We start from the raw sequence: 20475 nt of genomic DNA on the forward strand, positions 1-20475 counted from the left end.
TATGGAAAAATTATCAGTCATTCCATGAAGCTCCTAATGGGGGACCTCAAGAAGTTAAAGAATTTTAGCTTTAGTTATATAGTTAATAGACTTGGCAGTTAAGTTAATGCATGTAGAAAGCTATTGTTCCAGGAACCTCTGTGCCCCAGAAGGACTGTAAGTGATCAAGATGGTATCTGAGCCATTGTGCTCCAGGGAGAGAACCGCTGTCTACTGCCAGGACACAGCCAAAACATCACCCCTCAGCAGATGAAGGGATGCTAGAAAGAAAAAAAAAATCACTGAACTGCCGCTTTTATCTGATTAACTTTTTCCCTGAATTCCAAACCCCTTACCTACTTTTCCCTGAATTCCAAACCCTTTATTTACACTTTTCTTCTCCTTATAATATGATATGTAAGATGGTATTTAGGGTATATAACCCACCATCTTCTCAGATCACCAGCCATCTGAATATAGCACCCATAAAGATTCAATCCCTGTCTCTACTTATTGGTTCTGGTAGTGACAAGTAGCACAAACGTCAGCATTTCCAGTTTCACTCCCACTCTGTCCTCTCCTCTTTCAGTAGATGCTAAGAAATGTGCTTGTTGATAAGTATCTACTCCCAACCTAGTATGAATAGAAAAATCTCATGTAACTCTACCAGAGTAAAGAAAGAGCACATGACCAAGCAAATTAACTGAAGCCAGAAAGTGGGTTATTTCACAACACTTGCCATTCAGCCTATCTGGTGATTTTGTGTTTGTTTTCAAGAAACTGACTCCAAGGCCACACTGAAACTAAACTTTAAAAAAAAAAAAAAAAAAGGCTAAGAATGAACTAAATTATTGAATCAGAGTTAGAAGAGATTCTAATGATTTTAAAGATGAGAAATGAGATTTGAATTAGGTCACACAGGTATTGGTAGCAAAGGCTAGAACTAAAGCTTCTAATTCCTAAAAAAGCAACACGTATATTTACTGAGTGGTAGGCACTATGTTAGACTAGTGCCCACTCTTGCATACTATGATACTTCCCACAGATGTTCAAAAACATTTAAAACATTAATTTAAAACTTACATTTACTCTAAGGAAACTTCTGTATTAGGACAAGACAGTATATACATCTCTAACAAGCATGTTAAAATAATCAGGCAGAGAGAAAAAATTTTAAGTAGGAAAGAATTTGGAATTCCAAATAATTTATCCTTCCTATCTTGGCTATAAAAATGTGCATGTTGTTGTTTACAATTAAAAAAAGTAAGACCATCAAAAGACATCTCTACCCAAGTTTCATGAGCCTATAGTTTCAGAAAAATGAGCTTTAACCTGTTGGGAAAATGATCTCTTTTTGTCACATCACACTAAAGAATTAGCTCTGTCACAGGGTTCAAGTAGAGCCATCTGAGGACAAAAGTCTAGGCAGAAAAAGAAACAATACTGAAATTTGATAAAGACCCCTCAGGAATAAGGCATTTAGCTGTTTCAATGGCACCTTTCATCTAAGGATCTCAAAACAAATGTTATTTACATTACCAAGAATCAAAACCATGGCCATGATACCCAGTAAAAAAACATATCAATGACCTAGAGGGAATTCAATACTGTAGTTCTGAATCAGTCCTCTGCTCTAAAAAACTAGATCTAGTTTTATGTAATAGTAGTGTGGTATAATAAGAAATATATATTTGGTCTTTGTCCCTAGTTCCTGGTACAGAGCTCCTAAAACCCTTGGAATTTCCTGAGGGATAAGTCCCTTTTGTTATTCATAAAAAAAAAATCCCTTTCAACCATACCTGAGTTTATGCTAATGTGGTGACTCTTGGTGGGCTCCAAGATAGTTTCAGAATGGAAGCTGGTTGCCTTAGGAACCACGCACATGAGTAGAAGGTTGGAATTTTTATACCCAGTCTCCAATCTGGGAAAGGGAGAGAGGCTGGAGACTGAGTTAATCACCAATGCCAGTGATTTAACCAATCATTCCAAGGTAATGGAACCTCCAGAAAATCCCCTAACAAAGCAGTTCAGAGAGCTCTGGGTGATGAGCACTCCAAGGTACTGGAGGTTGGTGGCCCAGAGAGGGCATGGAAGCTTCCCATACCTTGCCCTATGCATTTCTTACATTTGACTGTTTGTGAGTTGTATCCTTTATAATAAACCTGTAAACATAAGTAAAGTGTTTTTCCCAATTTTTGTAGTCATCCCAGGGAATTATTAAATCTGAGGGGGGGGGTGAGAACCCCCCAAATTTGTAGCAAAGCCAGAATTTGTTGCAAAGTACAGGTGGCCCAGAACTTGCACCTGGCACCTACAATGGAGACAGTCTTGCAGAACTGAGCCTTTTAATTTGTAGGATCTGAAACTAACTGCAGGTAATCAGAACTGAATTGTTGGACACTCAGTGATACAGAATTGGACAACTGGACAATTGTGTTATTGGTGGAGGTGGAGTTCTTGCGACATCACAAGGAAAAGAATTTCCTGAGACTTGAAAAGGGAGGGTGAGTAATAAACCCCGGGGTTTTCAATGTCCCATTTCCCTCCATCCTGCCATCGAACATGTCTTCAGCAGGGCCAGAATAAAGACCACTAACCATAGTTTCCGCTTTATATTAAAGTTCAGTCCAGTCCAGCATCCTGCATGTGAAGTCCGCCAGCCATGGGCCATGCACCTGCTAAGGCCACATGGTTACGGAGAGAGAATGTGCGAACCCACGGGCAGGTGCGGGTTACAGAGCAAGAGAAAAAAAAGAAAGGGGGAATTCTTTGTCTGAGGATTTTAACCAGGAGCTTCTTCAAACTAACCAATTAACTTTCCAGGATTTCCCGGGGTTCTGGGTCCACCCCTTAACCAATCCACAGTTCCCCAGGCTAGTTTGAGGACAGGTAAGCACCTCTCCTGCACCACCCTGACTTCTACTGTGCATGTGCTTATCTCCCCCTCTTCACCCCCAACAATCCAGTACTGGATGGGGGAAGGGAGGGGTATTAATCCCCTTGGAGGAACAATGCTGTGTGAAGCTGTAGCTTCCTTGTGAAACTTCCCAGGTGACCATGCTTACAATGTCTGACTTTCCTTCCTTCATTAATATTAACTAGCTAATTACAACGATAAGAATGGTGGTGTGGAAAAAAACACACACACCAGTTCATTCCTAGTCTATATTTAGAAAGCTTGGAGATACAGATGGATTTGTTGACATAATGGCATATCATTATGAAGACCCAAAAATTTAAGCAATGTTGTCAGAATAGTTACTATTAATAATAATTACCATTAATTTTATGAAATCTATGTGCCACCTTTGTGCCAGGCATTAAACTTAAGATAAGTTATTTCTAGTATATACAATTCTAAAATGTAGATACTGCCCCCAATAGATGTGAAAATTAAATCACATTAAATTTGCCATTGCATATGACAAGTGGCAGAGCTGAAGACTAAACCTAGTTTTAACACACAAATTCCTGTCCTTGATATTATAGCAAGCTTTACTTTTTATTAATTATATAAAATTATAAACTCTCTAACAATCCTTGAGGATAACAATCCCAAATTATGCCCTTGAAAGACTTTTCTTAAGAGATGCTCTGTTGAAAAAATAATAATATAAAACCTCTAAATTTGGATCTGCTCCAGAGTTAACTAAGTTCTTCAACTTCTTTCCTCTGTTTCTACTCACTCCCTTAGTGATCTCATCCAGGCTCCTGGCTTTAGATACAATCTATGACAACAACACCTACAGGTATATCTCCAGTAGATCCTTTCTTCTGAATTCTAGATTCATAAACCCAGCTACCTATTTAGCACCTCTACTAAATCTAATAGGTATCTATAATGTAGTATGTCCAAAACTGAACTACTGTACTTTCCCTCCCCATTTATTCCTCTTTCAAGCTTCTGCATCTCAATAAATGGCAAAAGCATTCCTTCCAGGAACTCAGAGCAAAAACTCTGGAGTAGTCCTGAACTCCTTCCTTTCTTTCCAAGCACACATCCAATCTATCAGCAAACCTAGTTGTCTTTACTTGAAAAATATATCCAGCCCAGCCAGGCGTGGCTCAGTGGTTGAGCATCTACCTAGGATCCAGGAGATGCAGTTCGATTCCCAGTCAGGGCACATGCCCGGGTTGTGGGCTTAATCCCCAGTCGGGGGCATGCAGGAGGCGACCCACAGGAGGCGACCCATCAATGACTCTCTCATCACTGATGTTTCTATCTCTCTCTCGCCCTCTCCCTTCCTCTCTCTGCAATCAATAAAGATATGTTTAATATATATATATATATATATATGTGTATATATATATATATCCAGAATCAGACCATGTGTCACCATTTTCACTGCTACCCTTAATGTAAACTGTGACCTTCTCTCACTTGGATTACAGCAATAGCCTCCTGCCTAACTGCTATTTCTACTTTTGCCCTTGCCCAATCCACCACCAGCCTATTACCAACACAGCAGCCAGAGTAATGATAATGTCAAATTGGAAATCAGATCATATCACACCACTGCCAAAACCCTCCAAGGCTTCCCATTTCACTCAGTGTAAAAGCTAAAGTCCTGCAAAACACCAACAGGACAAGCAGCAACTGGGAGCTTATTAGAAATGGGCCCCACCTCAGACCTACAAAAATACAACCTGAATTTTAACAAGAACAACCTAGGTTATTCGTGTGAACATTAGTTTGAAAAGTATTTGCATAAAGCACCACAATATAAGCACCCACCCTCCCCAACCCTTGGCATTCCTCAGGCAAGCTTCTGTCTCAGGACATTTGCACTTGCCATTTGTTACTGCTGGAATGCTCTTTTCTTATATCCTTTCACCTCTTTCAAGCCTTTATTGAAATGTCACCTTATCTGTAAGGGTGTCTGTGAATATTCAGTCCCTCCCCTCAATATGTCCTATTCCTCTTTCCTGCTCTTACTTTTCCATTAGAACTTGAGCTGCATTTTTACTTATTTATCTTGTCTAGTCTATCTCCCCATATAATATATAATATAAGCTCTATGAAGGCAGAGATTTCTGTCAGTTTTCTTCCCCAGTGCCCAAAACACAGTACCACTCAATATTTTTAAAGGCATAAAACAATAAACAAATAAGGTTTCTTTTCAAAACACTACCTAATAGGTTGTGTAAAATGGCCCCTTACCACGGAAACTGACGTTTTCTCAGCATCACATATGACAAATCTACTTTTTAAAATATACTGCGCCCCTACTATGTAATTAGACACTGTAAACACTACTGTTTATCCATGATTAAGCACAGAAATTTAAAAATCTGATTCACAATTCATGACAGGACTGTATCATCAAAAAGTTGCAGAAATAGCCCAGTCGGCATGGCTCAGCGGTTGAGCACTGGCCTAGAATCCAGAAGATTGTGGTTCAATTCCTGGTGAGGGCACAAGCCCGGGTTTTGGGCTCCATCCCCAGTGGGGGGCATGCAGGAGGCAGCCAATCAATGACTCATCATTGATATTTCTATCTCCCTCTCTCCCTCTCCTTTTCTTACTCTGAAATCAATACAGATACATTAAAAAAAAAAGGTTGCAGAAATAAAAAACGAGTCTTTGAGTGAAAAGAAGAGATATGCCTACAGCTCTCCACAGTGCAATAACAATCCTTTATATCAGCGATTTTCAAACTTTTCCATCTCATGGCACACATAAACTAATTACTAAAATTCTGCAGCACACCAAATGATATATTTTTTGCTGATCTGACAAAACAAACAGGTATAATTTTGATGTACCAAAAAAAACAGTAATAGTAATTACCTACTCTTTTTGCTCCAAAGTAACTTTATAAAAAATCAGGTGCCTATACTTGTATATAAGGATTTCTGGTACCAAGAATTAACCAATCAGATGCAACCTTATTATGCGACATGACCAATAAGATGCAACTCTATTATATGACCTATATATTTATGGTTCAAGACAGGTCATTTATACCAGATGGCTATTGTGCTGGCTGTTGTCATTTTTTTATTTGACAATCTAAAGGGAAAGAGATCAGTGCCCCTGACTATATAGTCAGGTATTGCATGTTTTAAAAATTCTTGCAGAATCCTGAAACATTAATCAGAAAGAATATATGCACCCCTATGTTCATAGCAGCGCAATCTGGAAACAGCCCAAGTGCCCATCAGCAGATGAGTGGGTAAAAAGCTGTGGGACATTTACACCATGCACTACAACACAACTATAAAGAAGGATATCGTACCATTTGGGACAGTATGGAAGGACCTGGAGAATATTATGCTAAGCGAAATAAGCCAGGCAGAGAAAGACAAACATCACATGATCTCACTTATATGTGGAATCTAAAGAACTTAAACTGATGAATAGAAATGATTCAATGATATGGAAGAATGGATGGGAATGACAAATCTCAGAGGGATGGAGGGGGAGATTTACCAAAGAATTTATATGCATATATGCACAACCCAAGGACACGGACAATAGTGTGGAGAGGGACTGGGGAGGAGGGTGGGACAGAGTGGAATGGGTCATAGGGGAGAAAAAGGGACATCTGTAATATTTTGAACAAAAATTTTAAAAATTTTTAAAAATTCTTGCAGCACACCAGTTGAAAACTACTGCTTTTTAATCAACAAAACAGTCCTCCATACAAATTTTCTTATCTGATCCTCAACAATCCTTTGAGGTCTGTGTAAAGCAAATAACAAGAAGCCCATTTTAGAGGTGAGAAACATACTTTAACCTTCAAAACATGACAGTAATAATGTCAAAACTGGGAATGAAGGCTGGATTTCTATGATATCACACCTCCTCTTGCAAATGATACTGAAAAAGACTACAAAATCACACAGCCATATATTATGCTGACGATACTAAGCTTTCCCAAACCATTCAATGTCTATGCAGAATGGGAACAAACGAATTCAGTTCAACAAAGTCACAATCTCAACTTGAGGAATAAGAATTCAAACTGCTTCCTATGGCTTGTAAATCTAACCCAGAGTCCAACGACATTTAGGAAGAATTTAAGAAATTAGTTGTTATAAGGCACATCAAGAAAGTTCTTATTAAGCTGTGACAATGGCTAGAAAAAAGAGAATAGCAGAAAGGAAGATAGAACAAGTGAATTGAGAACTGAACTCTACAGAGGAAGGAGTCAGGTTATATCATTATTTTATACTGCTCTGAGTGCCTAACTGATGCGATTTCGCAATAAAGAAAAAAGACATACCTCCTCAAAATCCCAGCACAACAGCTTTCCTTTCTTTGCATAGATGAGGATGAAAAGTTGTAATCCAAAATGTTTCCCAAAAAGTTAATTTTTTAAAAAGACATAGAAATAGAAGATCCATATGAAAAGAGATCCAATCTGGGAGGATGGAGACTGTGTCTTCTAAATCTTGTGATCAAGAGCAGCTGTTCACCAAGTGTCAGCATCTGAAGAAAGTGCTAACTGTGGCTGTGTCTTCTGGAGAGAGTAATACCTGCTGGGACAAAGGAGCAAGAGAGGGAGAAAGAAATACTACTGAATGCAAATGGCTGGCTGGCAAACAATTACCAGTCGTTAGTCTCAAAATTTTTCAAGTTGATATTAGTGAACATTAAAAGATCAAATGGAGGCAAATACAAGCGGGCAAGCCAACTTCAATGGGGTTATCAATGACAGCAGCAATCAAAGATACACTTCAGCCCTAGCTGGTTTGGCTCAGTGGTTAGAGTGTCAGTCTGCAGACGGAAGGGTCGCAGGTTCAATTCCCACCAAGGGCACATACCTCCACTGCAGGTTTGATCCCGGGCCTCAGTCGGGGTGTGTGCAGGAGGCAACCAATAGCTGTGTGTCTCTCACATTGACGTTTGTCTCTCTCCTTCCCCCCACCCACTCTCTCTAAAAAGCAATGGAAAAAATATCGAGTAAGGATTAAAAAAAAAAAAAAAAAAGGTGCAGTTCAGCCCTGGCTGGGTAGCTCAGTCTGTTAGAGTGTAGTCCCGATAAGCCAAAGTTCCGGGTTCAGTCCCTGGTAAGGGCACATACAAGAAGCAACCAATGAATGCATAAATAAGTGGAACAACAAATCTATGTTTCTCTCTCTCTCTCTAATCAATAAATAAAATTTTAAAAAACAAACAAAGGTAAACTTCAGCAGGTGATCCAGGTCTCTGATTAATAATAAAGAAGCAGTATAGTAAACAAAATATAAAAATCTATCTCATGTTTTTTACAGCAAGATGATGATCATATCATACAACCAAACAGACAAATAATATTAGGTAGTCTGGCAAAAAGACCAAAACAAAGATTGTATAATGACTAAAGAGGATGACTATATCAGCAGAATATATAGAATAATCATACAAAAATATATATGTAGGTCTGGCAGAAAAACAAAGTTAATGTGGAAAGGGAAGGACATCAAAGTTAATTTGACACATTAGGTGGTTTTGTGTACCCTTGTTAAATATCTTACAGAATTAGGAATCTATTATATTTTGGCAACAAATTAAGGCAATGTTTCTTAGTACCTGCATAATCACTGCATTTCCATCAAACTACAAATTACAGAATACAGAGTGGGGCAAAAGAAGGTTTACAGTTGTTCATATGGAAAATAGCCAGGCTGGGTGTGGCTCAGTGGTTGAGCATCAACCTAGGATCCAGGAGACTGAGGTTCGATTCCCAGTCAGGGGCATGCCAGAAGTGGCCAATCAATGACTCTCTCATCACTGATGTTTCTCTTTCTCTCTCTCTCTCTCTCTCTCATTCCCTCCCTCCCTCCCTCCCTCCCTCCCTCCCTTCCGCTCTCTGAAATCAATAAAGACATATTTTTAAAAAAAGAAAATAATAAATTAATAAACAATATAAGAATAAACTCTCATACTCACAACTATGTAAACCTACTTTTGCCCAACATTGTATAGAGTGGGTTGAAATGAAATACAATGAATGGGATTAATAGCAGATAAGACCATGCAGAAGATTAGTGCATGTAAAGACGTAAGAAGAGAAACTATCCAAAATAAAATCTGGAATACAAGAAGTCTGAGAAAAAAGAGCAGAGCATCAGCAAGCTATGGAACAATCCAAGGAGCTAATAATACATGTGTAACTGGAATGTCGAGGGGAGGGGGACAGGATTTGAAAAAATAATATCCAAAAAATTTCCAAACTTGATGAAAACTACAAACCTATAGATCCAAGAAATTCAAAAAACACCAAGCACAAAAACCTGAAGAAAATTAAAACTCCATCAAGGAGTAATCAAAATCAAATTGCTAAAACCAGAGACAAGAAAAAAAAAATCTTAAAAGCAGCCAGAGGAATACAGAATGGGAGAAAATATTTAAAATCATATATTTGATAAGTAATTATTATCCAGAATATTGAAATAATAATTGAACCACACACAAAAAAACAAGCCAATAAAAAATGGGCAAAAGACAAATCGACATTGGTCCAAAGAAGATATATGAATGGTCAGTTAGAACATGAAAGATGCTCAACATAAGTATTTATTAAGAAAATGCATGTCAAAGCCACAATGAGATACCAACCTCATACTCATAAGGATGACTACTATTAAAAAATAAATAACAATGTTGGCAAGAATGTGGGGAAACGAACCCTTATGCACTGTTGGTAGAAATGTAAAATGGTACAGCTGCTGTGGAAAACAGTATGGCGGTTCCTCAAAATTTAAACAATGAATTACCATACAATCCAGCAATTCCACTTCTGGGTAGATAGCAAAAAGAAATGAAAGCAGGACCTTTAACAGATATTTGTACACCTTTGTTTATAGCAGCATTATTTACAATACCTAAAATGTGGAAACAAACCAAATGTCCATCAACAGATGAATGGATAAGCAAAATATGGTATATGCATATAGTGGAATATTATTCAGCCTTTAAAAGGAAGGAAATGACATATGCTACAACATGGATGAACCTTAACAACACCTGTTAAGTGAAATAAGCCAGTCTCTAAAAGACAAATACTGTATGATTCCACTTATATGAAGTGCCTAGAGTAGTCAATTCATAGAGCCAGAAAGTAGAATGGTGGTTACCAAGGGCTGGGGGGAAGGGAGAATGGCCAGTTATTGTTTAATAGAAACAGAATGTCAGTTCTGCAATATGAAAAGAGTTCTAGAGATAGATGGTTGTGATGGTTGCACAATGATATGAATGTACTTAATACCACTGAACAGTACAATTAAAAATGGTCAAGACGATAAATGTTATGTTGTATGTTTACCAGAATTTTTATAAATTAAAAGAAAAATAAAAGTCAGCCAGAAGAAAAGAACCACACATTATGTACAGAGATAAAGATGACAGCCAACTTCTCATTGGAAACAATGAGAAGACAGAAGACAGAGAACTGAAAGAAAAATATTGTCAACTTAGAATTCTATAACCAGTAAAATCAGCTTCTATAAATCAAGACAAATTAAACACTTCTTCAGGCATACAAAAGCTGAAAGGATTTATCGCCAGTAAACCTGCACCACAAGAAATGTTAAAAGAAGTCCTTCATTCAGAAGGAAAATGTACCAGGTAGAAATCTGGAACTATAAGGAAAAATGAAGAGCACTGAAAATAATAAGTACGCATACCATACTTCACAGAGGCTATTATTATAATAAGATAGCACATACATCTGCATTATTAAAATAAAGAAAAAAAGCACTAACAAGAATTTTCATAATACAGACAGCTTCCCAAATGCCTGTCTTAAAAAACAAACAAACAAACAAAAAACACCTTAAAGGGATTTCCCATCACAATATTCTTATAAATTACAGTCACTATTATCTTTTAATAAAAAGAAGTCCCAGCCCAGCCGGGTGTGGCTCAGCGGTTGAGCATCAACCTAGGATCCAGGAGATCGAGGTTTGATTCCTGGTCATGGCACATGCCCTGGTTGCCGGCTCGTTCCCCAGTCGAGGGTGTGCAGGAGGCAGCCAATCAATGGTGACTCTCTCATCATGATGTTTCTCTCTCTTTCTCTCCCTCTCCTTTCCTCTCTCTGAAATCAGTAAAGATATATTTTTTTAAAAATTAAATAAATAAAAATAAGTCCCAATCTACAAACTATTTGACCAGTAATAGAGATCTTTTTGGTTCCAGCCCAGTGTTTATTACACAAACCCCTTTAAAGGGCTAACCTACAATGAAGTTGCTTGGGATGAAGTATGATGGTGGCTAATATATAATATATTATCTATTTTCCATTACCTCCAGGGAACCCCAAAGTTACTTAGAAGTAAGCTATAAAGACAGCAAAGACTGTTCCTTGATTTCAAGAAGTCTGAAAAACATTAGGTTTCAACGGATTGGGTCAGGTTACCCCAAACTGGCAAAAGAAGAAAACTTTTGCCAATTCTGCCTGAGGAAAATGAATTTATCAAAGTAAAGGTGTCAAACAAATAACTGTAAAACAAAGCTTCAGGGTTGGATGCCAAAATAAGAAAAAGAAAACACTAATATTTAATGCCATTCTATTACAGTCTAAATCTCAGAGGGAATGTGGTAAGAATAAAACCTCTGTAATATCACTGATGCCAAACAGATTACAGAATGGGAATTCTGCCTACTATCCCTCTGAACACATGTAAACATAATTCAGACACTCAGAGATTCCTTAAGACCACAAGCAGATCTTATAATCCAACTTCACGGTGAAAGATAACTTGCAACTCTCAAAAAGGTAACCAAATGGTACACAACATAATTCAAGGTATTTCTCTAACAGAATTCTAGGAGAAGGCTACTTACTATTACCCCATCTGGAACAAAATTCTTTACTCCTTAATGACAACAGGAAATTTATGTGACTTCAGTCTTCACTGATGAATACTATGTCAAGACAAAGCAGCATTCTTTCAGCACTTAACCCCAAATAAGCCACTGGATAACTTTCAACATAAAATAAAACTTATTGAAAAGAAAACATATTAGTTATATACCCAAGAGAATTTAAAACATGTTCAACAAAAACTGATACACGAATATTCACAGCAGCATTATGCATAATAGCCAAAAAGTGAAAACAACTCAAATGTTCATCAACTGATGAATGGATAAACAAACAAAATGGATTATTATTCAGCCATAAGAAAGGAATTAAGTACTGAAACACACTACAATATGGAGGAACCTTAAAAACACTTAAGTTAAAAAAGCCAGAAGCAAAGGCCATGTATTATGTGACTCCATTTAAATTAAATGTCCAGAATAGGTAAATCCACAGGAACAAAAATCATACTAGGGTTTGCCAGGGTTTTAGAAGAACTGCTTAATGGACACCAGGTTTCTTTCTGGAGTGATGAAGATCTTCTGCAATTAGATAGTCGTGAATGAACTAAAAGCCTCTAAATTGTACATTTCAAATGATTATGAATTTTGTGTTATGTGAATTTTACCTCAATACAAAAAAAGAAATGTTTCCAAGTATTAGTTATCTAATGCCTGTAACTCCCACTACCTAACGAAACACTATGTTCATAAAAATCATTCAAAAATACTTTTAAAAATTTAACATTCTGGGCCCTGGCCAGCTAGATCGGTTGGTTAAAGTACTGTCCTGATACACCAAGGTTGTGGGTTCGATCCCCGGTCAGGGCACATACAAGAAACCACCAGTGAATACATGAATGAGTGGAACAACAAAGTGATGTTTCTCTCTATATATCTTTCTCTCCCTTCCTCTCTGTCTCACTCTCTAAAATAAATAAATTTTTAAAAATAAAGTAAAATTTAATGTTCTGGAAAAGACAAAATTGTAGATATGGTAAACAGATCAGTGGTTGCCAGTGATCTTTTAGATCAGTGCTCTTTTAGATCAGTGAAACTATTCTATGTTATACTGTAATGGCAAATATATTAAAAGTTTGTCAAAGCCCATATAACTCTGAAGCACAAAAAAAACACAATGTATGCAAATTTTAAAATAAATCATTTAAGAAGTAAAGGAATCTCAGCATGGAATGTAGAATGTTACAAAACAATCTAATTTACTGCAAATATGAAACAACCTCACAAAGGAGGTGGAAGAATATAGTGCTGACCTAGGTAATGCTGGAAATGAGTGGAGTCTGTAAGACTAAGGAGAAAATGAAGGATCCACAGGCACTGTACTCAAGTTAATATACTTGTTTCTCACAGGGGCACAGACTAACCATTCTAAAACCACTGCATATGTATACTGGAACTGAAGAATTAAATGAAAGGCCAAATTTCTTACTGGTAAAGTGGAGGAGGCTAAAATGATCAATGTGTTAAGGAATCAGAGTTGGAGATATCAGTATGAATTCATGTTTAGCTTAATGTAAAGACAAATGGTTACATACAGAACTATTTATGGATATATGTATACACATAGGTTAATATATACACATATATCTCTTTGCTACCTCACTCAGAGGGCCTAAAAGCAACAAAACTCTAGTAGCAATTAGCACACTTAGCTAGCACCCAGATCTTGGTTTCTTTTTTTTAATGTTTTTATTGATTTTTTTTTTGAGAGAGAGGGGAAGGGAGAGGAATAGAGAGATAGAAACATTGATGTGAGAGAAACATCATCGATGGGCTGCCTCTTGCACATCCCTACTAAGGATCCAGCCCACAACCCGAGCATGTGCCCTGACTGGGAATCAAACCGTGACTGCTTGGTTCCTGGGTAGACACTCAACCACTGAGACACACCTGGCAGGGCCCCACATCTTGGTTTCTAATACCATTTCCAATAAAAGGAACTAGGGCTCCTTGGAAAAATTACCAATTATAGGATTGGAGCATGATACATAAAAGATAAACCTGAAGCATTTTGTGTTGTCAGAAAGAAAAGTGCTCTCACACACACATAATCATCAGAGTATGTTAAAGGAAAGGGATACGGGAACCAACTGAAAAAGCTCCCAAGCCCTAGCCGGTTTGGCTCAGCGGTTGGAGCGTCGGCCCGTGGGCTGAAGGGTCCCAGGTTAAATGCTGGCAGGGGCACGTACCTCAGCTGCAGGCTCGATTTGGGGAACGTGCGGGAGGCAGACAACCAATGTCTGTCTCCCACATCGATGTCTCTCTCTCTCTTTCTCTCTCTCTCCCTTCCACTCTCTCTGAAAAAGCAATGGAAAAAGTATCCTCAGTCTGGCCGGCATGGCTCAGTGGCTGAGCATCAACCTATGATCCAGGAGACTGAGATTCAATCCCCGGTGAGGGCGCATGCCTGGGTTTCGGGCTCAATCCCCAATAGGGGGCATGCAGGAGGGAGCCGATCAATAACTCTCTCATCATTGATGTTTCTATCTCTCTCTCTCTCCCTCTCCCTTCCTTCTCTGAAATTGATAAGATTTTTTTTTTTTTAAAGTGCCCTCAGGTGAGGATTAAAAAAAAAAAGAAAAAGCTCCCAATGATCAAAGCTGGAAAAATTTGAGCAAAGAAATTTATGTAGATACTCCACCCTTAAGGAGGTGAATCAGAACTCATCACTCATTAAATGTGGGCTATGCACAGTGATTTTCTTCTAGTGTACAGAAAGGGAAGAGCAAAGGGGTAACTTTACAGTGAAGAAAACACACACTACCTCAACCTAGGTGATAAAGGTTAACATTAACACTGATAAGTCATATCAATAATATGTACTCTTGATATGCAGTAAGAATGACACTTTACCTCTGTGGTCTTCCTTTTAAAATCACATTATATCAATCTAACCCTTAGAAAAACATCAGACAAATCCCAATTGAAGGACACTGTACAAAAATGCCCGATCAGTTATTTTCAAAATTGCCAATGTCATTAAAATCAATGAAAAATCTGAGAAATTGTCACAACCAAGAGGAGCTAAGGAGACATGATTATTAAATGTACTGTGGCATCCTGAATGGGACCCTGGAACACAAAAAAGGACATTAAGGAAAAAACTGTGGAAATCTGAATTAAGTACAGGCTTAGTAATAATATCAATATTGGTTCATTAATTATGACAAATGTACCACACTAATGTAAGATGTTAATAAGGGCAACTGAGTGTAAGAGAAACAGGAACTCTGTACTATCTTCACAATAATTCAGTAAATCTAACACTGTTCCAAATTTAAAAGTTTATTTTTAATTATAAAATACTTATGATCTATTGCATGCCTGAAATTTCACTCAGTGTATCTGGGACATAAAAGATGCCTAAAACATGGTCTTGGCACTCAAGAAGCTTGTCGTCTCATTGTGAGGTAAGACAAACACTCATGAAACAAGTATAAAATACAAAAATAAGAAAATATGAGGGAAGGCTTCATGAAGGGGATAAAACTTGAGTTGTGTACCTTAAATACACTTCAGAGTAAAAAGAACAATAAATTGGTACAGTTACAACAACCAGAAGGGTGAAGAAATAAGAAAAAAAACTAAAACAAATGAAAATATTTAGCCCTGAAAAAAGTGAAGACTTAAATGGGAGACATAATAGCAGTGTTCAAATACTTGAAGGATCAAGTAGCACTACTAAGAGTTACATCATATACCCATTTAATTTACTAGCTGAACTCTGGTAAAATGTGACCAACACTCAAGGACATAGAGAGTGACAACTGTTCAGTAGAGCCACAACAGGAAATGCCAATTTGGAAAGAGGAAGCAGGTGGCTTAGTTGTTCTCTATAACTTTTCACAGGACAGTGTGCATATGACCCTAATGAAGCAAAAATTTAGATTCAAATACTGCATTTATTAGCCATTTATTAGCACATGTGCCAGGTGCTTCCTTATATATTATCTCATATAATATCCACAATATATCTATAAACACTTATTAATGTAAGAGAGGCTTAATGTAAAAATACAATAAACCCTGCAAGGACGCAGGAACACATTAAAATTATCCACCCTCTCCATTCTGATAGGGATTTGACAGCTGTTTTAAAAAGCAAAAATAGCAAAGCAGGGCATGGCTCAGCGGTTGAGCGTTGACCTAGGATCCAGGCGATCGGAGTTGGATTCCCGATCAGGGCGCATGCCCGGGTTGCGGGCTCAATCCCCAGTCGGAGGCATGCGGGAGGCAGCCGATCAATGACTCTTATCATTGATGTTTCTATCTCTCTCCCTCTCCTTTCCTCTCTCTGAAATCAATAAAGACATATTTAAAAATATATATATATATTTGAGGGTCTGCATATCTACATAGTAATTTCTTTCCTCTTGCTCCTTCCTTCAGTCAAGCTCAGTGGCTCAGTCTGTAGGGTACATAAGAATGACAATACAATTATATATACAAAAACATGCACACTATTTAAGCAATGTAAGGGATTTTCAAGTATAGCTTTCATCTTATGTGATTTACGTCTCATGCACTACCTTTAGAACCGAATCCTGGGAATGAGGTACAACCCCAGTGCAGGCTTACTCCATATAAGACAGCACCATGGAAAGGAGGTAGAGGGGCTGAATTCTATTACAACATGAAGAACACTCTAACAATTAGAGCTATCTAAAAATGGCATAGGCTACCTCAAAGTAATGAATTTTCCGTCATCAAAGATGTTTAAACAGAGGCTGAAAAATCACTGAGAACACTTTAGGAGAGCAACTGGGTAAGAAGTTAAGATCTCTTCCAAGTCTTAGATTCTATAATGGGTGGACTTTAAAAACCTGACAGAAAGAGGACAACCTAGTTAAGAACAACACAATGAAAAAAGACAAAGGCAAGAATGACATCGTATGTGGGAAAGTTCAATGCAGGAGAACATAGGAACTTAGAAGCTCATTTCCACCTGCCGATCTTTGCACTTTCTGTTTCATCTGCCAGGAAACCTCTTGCATCTTTCAGGCCACAACTCAAATATCCTCTCCACAGTGAGGCCTCCCCACCACCCCAATGAATCACTCACTTGTTGTATCAGCTTGTTTTATTTTCTTCATAGTTCATGTCAGGAATCAGCAAACTTTTTCTTTTCTTTTTTTAATATATATTATTATTAATTTTAGAGAGAAAGGAAGGGAGAGGGAGAGAGAAACATCGATGTGAGAGAGAAACATTGGCCGGTTGCCTCCTATACGAACCCTGACCAGGGATCAAACCCGCAACCTGGATATGTGCCCTGACCAGGAATCGAACAGGTGACCTTTCGATGCATAGGACGACACTCAACCAACTGAGCCACACTGGCCAGGGCAGAAAATTTTTTCTACAAAGGGTTAGCCTACAGCCCACAGGCCAAATTCAGCTTGCCCCATGTTTTTGTATGGCCTATAAGAATGGTTTTTACATTTTTAAATGGTTGAAAAAAATCAAAAGGAATATTTTGTGTGTGGGAAAAATACATGAAATTCAAATTTCAGTGTACAAAGTTTAAGTAGGATATAGACAACCTTGTTTATGTACTACTGTCTGTGGCCTTTCTGCACTAAAAGCAACAGAGTTTAGTAGTTACAACAGACACTGTGTAGCCTATAAATATTTACTTTCTGGTCCTTTACCTAAAAAGTTTGCTAATTGCTGATTTTTAGCATTACCTGAAATTATCTTGTCTATTTGCTCATTGTTATCCTCATTCTCACATATACAGAATTTTAAAGCTCAATGAGGGCCAGGGACCTTTGTCTGCTTTGTTACCCCACTGTAGCCTAGTACTTTTAAGAAATCCTGGAACAAAGTAAGGTCTTAATAAATATTTGATGATTAAATTAATGAGTGATCCATAAATGCCACGCCGATGAGTTCAAACTTAAGTCCTCAGCCATGACAGGTTTTGTACATACAAGACAGGCATAAAAAACTCTAGTGCAGAAATGGGGAAATATTCTTGTACAAAACAGCTTAGAATAATGATGGTCATCAACTAGTCCAGATCACTGGGTTTCTTCATCAAATTGTAGTTTTTGTTTGCTCATATAAGATTCTCTCAACTACTTCAAGGTGTCACAACATCTGTCAGCTGACTGTGCTTCTGTTTACTTTATGATGCAAATACTCTGAGAAACTTCATTTCCTACTCATAGTACATGGTACCAACACCATACTAAATCTTAATAAATGTTCATAATTATAACAAATCTAGATCATGTACTAATGAATTTTTAATATCTAAAATTTTCCTATGTTGCTGATCAGCAATCTACTCTGTAAACAGCTGAAAACTCTTTAGAAATTAAAAGGTTACCGCCCACAGACCAGAAGCAGCTTTTTAATCTTTCTATACTAGCCAGAGAGTGGGTATGTGATTTCAAAAAACACAAGCCAACTCTGTTGGTAGATCACAAGGTATTGTTAAGTTAAAATCATACCTATGAGCATCTTTTATTACGACGCTAGTAAAACTACCGCCTACTCACAAGTGGAGTCTCACTTTTTAAAAATTCTATTTTTCAATTACGGTTGACAATATTATTTTATATTAGTTCCAGGTATACAGCATAGTAGTTAGACAATTATATAATTTACAAAGTGATCCCCCCATAATTCAATCATCCACCTGGCACCACACATGTTACAATATTATTGACTGTATTCCCTATGCTGAACTTTACATCCCCATAACTATTTTGTAACTACCACTTTGTACTTCTTATCCCTTCACCTTTTTCACCCACTGGAGTCTCATTCTTCTAATATACAGTGGAGAAAAAACTGTATCTACCTCCTGGAAGAATCTTGTCTGTAACACATTAACATTTTCATAAGGGTCTTTCCTCCAGGCTTTGCAACAATTTCTATACACCGGTATTTCAAAGACAAGGACTTAGTTAACCAATCACTTCCAAAATTTAAGATATTGGTCAGAAAGCATAAACAAATCAAAGCTTCATTTTATTTTAAAGCAGCCACCTGCTATTTAAGCCCTGAATGCCTTTTCTTTCTTTAATAATTAACTAATTTAGGAATTCAGACCTTTCATAGACATGCTTATGGTACAGGTACCTCTGATGAATATGTCAGATTTACAGCATCCATTTTGGATTAGTATCCGTGTGTTCATCTTCCTTTCCTCTATGACAAGTCAGGTTGAAAAGGCAGCCTACAAAAGCATTGGGTAGGATCTACCAAAACTATGTAAGGTGTCACCAAAAAAAGGGGGGGCGGTTGATTAGCCAACAGCTCAAGTGGGCTGCTTCAAGAAACTCTGCTGCAGATTCACCTAAGGGATCCTCACCATCAATGCTGTTAAGATATGAACCAAACCAACCTCTGGCTAAGATTACACACACTTTTGCTTAGGCTGAAAATGGGGGTGTTGCAAGCTGTAAACGGATTCCTGGCGCTTTAGGGAAGATGCGCCCATTTTCCTTTCTGGAAGGACTCATAAAAGGCACTCCGAACCCAGCCAGCCTAGCTCCCCACCTTGCACCACCTATTCTCCCGATCCCAGTCCAAGAGGTTCCCTCCTCCCCTTAAACGACAAGTTCAAAATCAAAACAAAAGGTGCAAAACTGGTTTCAGGTGGCAATGGCTGAGCCCTAGTGGCCAACTTCTGGGGACGCCAGGGCGAGCGAGGACTCATAGGACCTTAGATGCCCCCCCTCACCACCACCGCCACCACCACCAGAGCTGACTCCCAAACAGTCCCTCGGGCCTCAGCCTAACTCCTCACACGCCCCTCCCTTCCCTCAGCCCTGGAGACCGGTGCTGGGAACGGAGAGAGAGACAAGGGGTGTGGGGAGAGAAACCCCAGGGTCAAAATGACAGCAGGATCAGCCGGGGGAAAAAAAGACCCGGCGGGATCCTGGGGGTCGATCCTAGGCCCGGGGCTTAAGCCCCGAACGGGGGCGATCGAGGGTCCGAGTCGCGCCAGGGCGTGAGGGGGAGGCCTGGCCCGCGTCTGCAGCGCTGCCAGGCCACGCTCCCCGCACTACTCTCACCCCGGGCGAAGGGGCCGTGAGGGGCCGCGGCCGCAACCAGAGTCCGGGGCGGGGGCACTCACTCACCGGCACGGAGGGGAGGAGCAGCCGGTGTCTCCGCCAGCGCGGTCGCTCAAGCTCAGGCACCGGCTCCTGCCGCTGCGGCCGGTGCACCCGGTCCATCCCCCCCAGCCAACCCCCCTCCCGACCCTCCCCCCACGCCACCTCAGCCGCCTCTGCCGCCGCAGCCGCCGCTGCAGCCGCCACCGCCGCTTCAGCCCCTGCGCGGGAGCGCGAAGCGGCTAGAGTAGGCGAGAGCGCGTGCGCCCGCCGCTGCCGCCCACAACCTCCGCCCCCGGCCCGCGGCGCACGCGCGAGGCAGTAGCGGACGCGCGCACGCAGCAGGGGGCGGGAACTTGTCCCCCCCCCCCAGGCGTGGCCCCGCCCCCAGCCCGCGCGCCCACCCACGCGGTGGCCAGGCTGGGGAGCTCGGCCGCTGTGGGTGTCGCTGGGCGGCCCAGGTGGGTTCGTCTCGGCCAAAGCTCCAGAAACCGTGCTCCAGAAACCGAGCTCCTCTGGCCTGGCCCCACTTTCTGGACAGAGAGGGCCCGAAGCAATGCATGTTTGAGCGGATTTCTGGCCGCCGCTCTGGATCATACACCTGTTCTTCGT

General features: G+C 39.5%; 1 protein-coding gene across 1 annotated transcript in view; it reads right to left on the reverse strand.

The window, feature by feature from the left end:
- TMCC1 (transmembrane and coiled-coil domain family 1) overlaps positions 1-20158 on the reverse strand; it is a 158472-nt gene extending 138314 nt beyond the window's left edge. The window contains exons 1-2 of the mRNA XM_081160045.1: positions 19891-20158; positions 7209-7461 (exon numbers count right to left, since the gene is read on the reverse strand). The gene's annotated coding sequence lies outside the window, so the exon portion shown is untranslated. The remainder of the gene's footprint in view (positions 1-7208; positions 7462-19890) is intronic.
- Between the last annotated feature and the right edge of the window lie 317 nt (positions 20159-20475).

This window comes from Miniopterus schreibersii, assembly GCF_964146895.1.
Source record: "Miniopterus schreibersii genome assembly, chromosome: 15".
Lineage (NCBI taxonomy): Eukaryota > Metazoa > Chordata > Mammalia > Chiroptera > Miniopteridae > Miniopterus > Miniopterus schreibersii.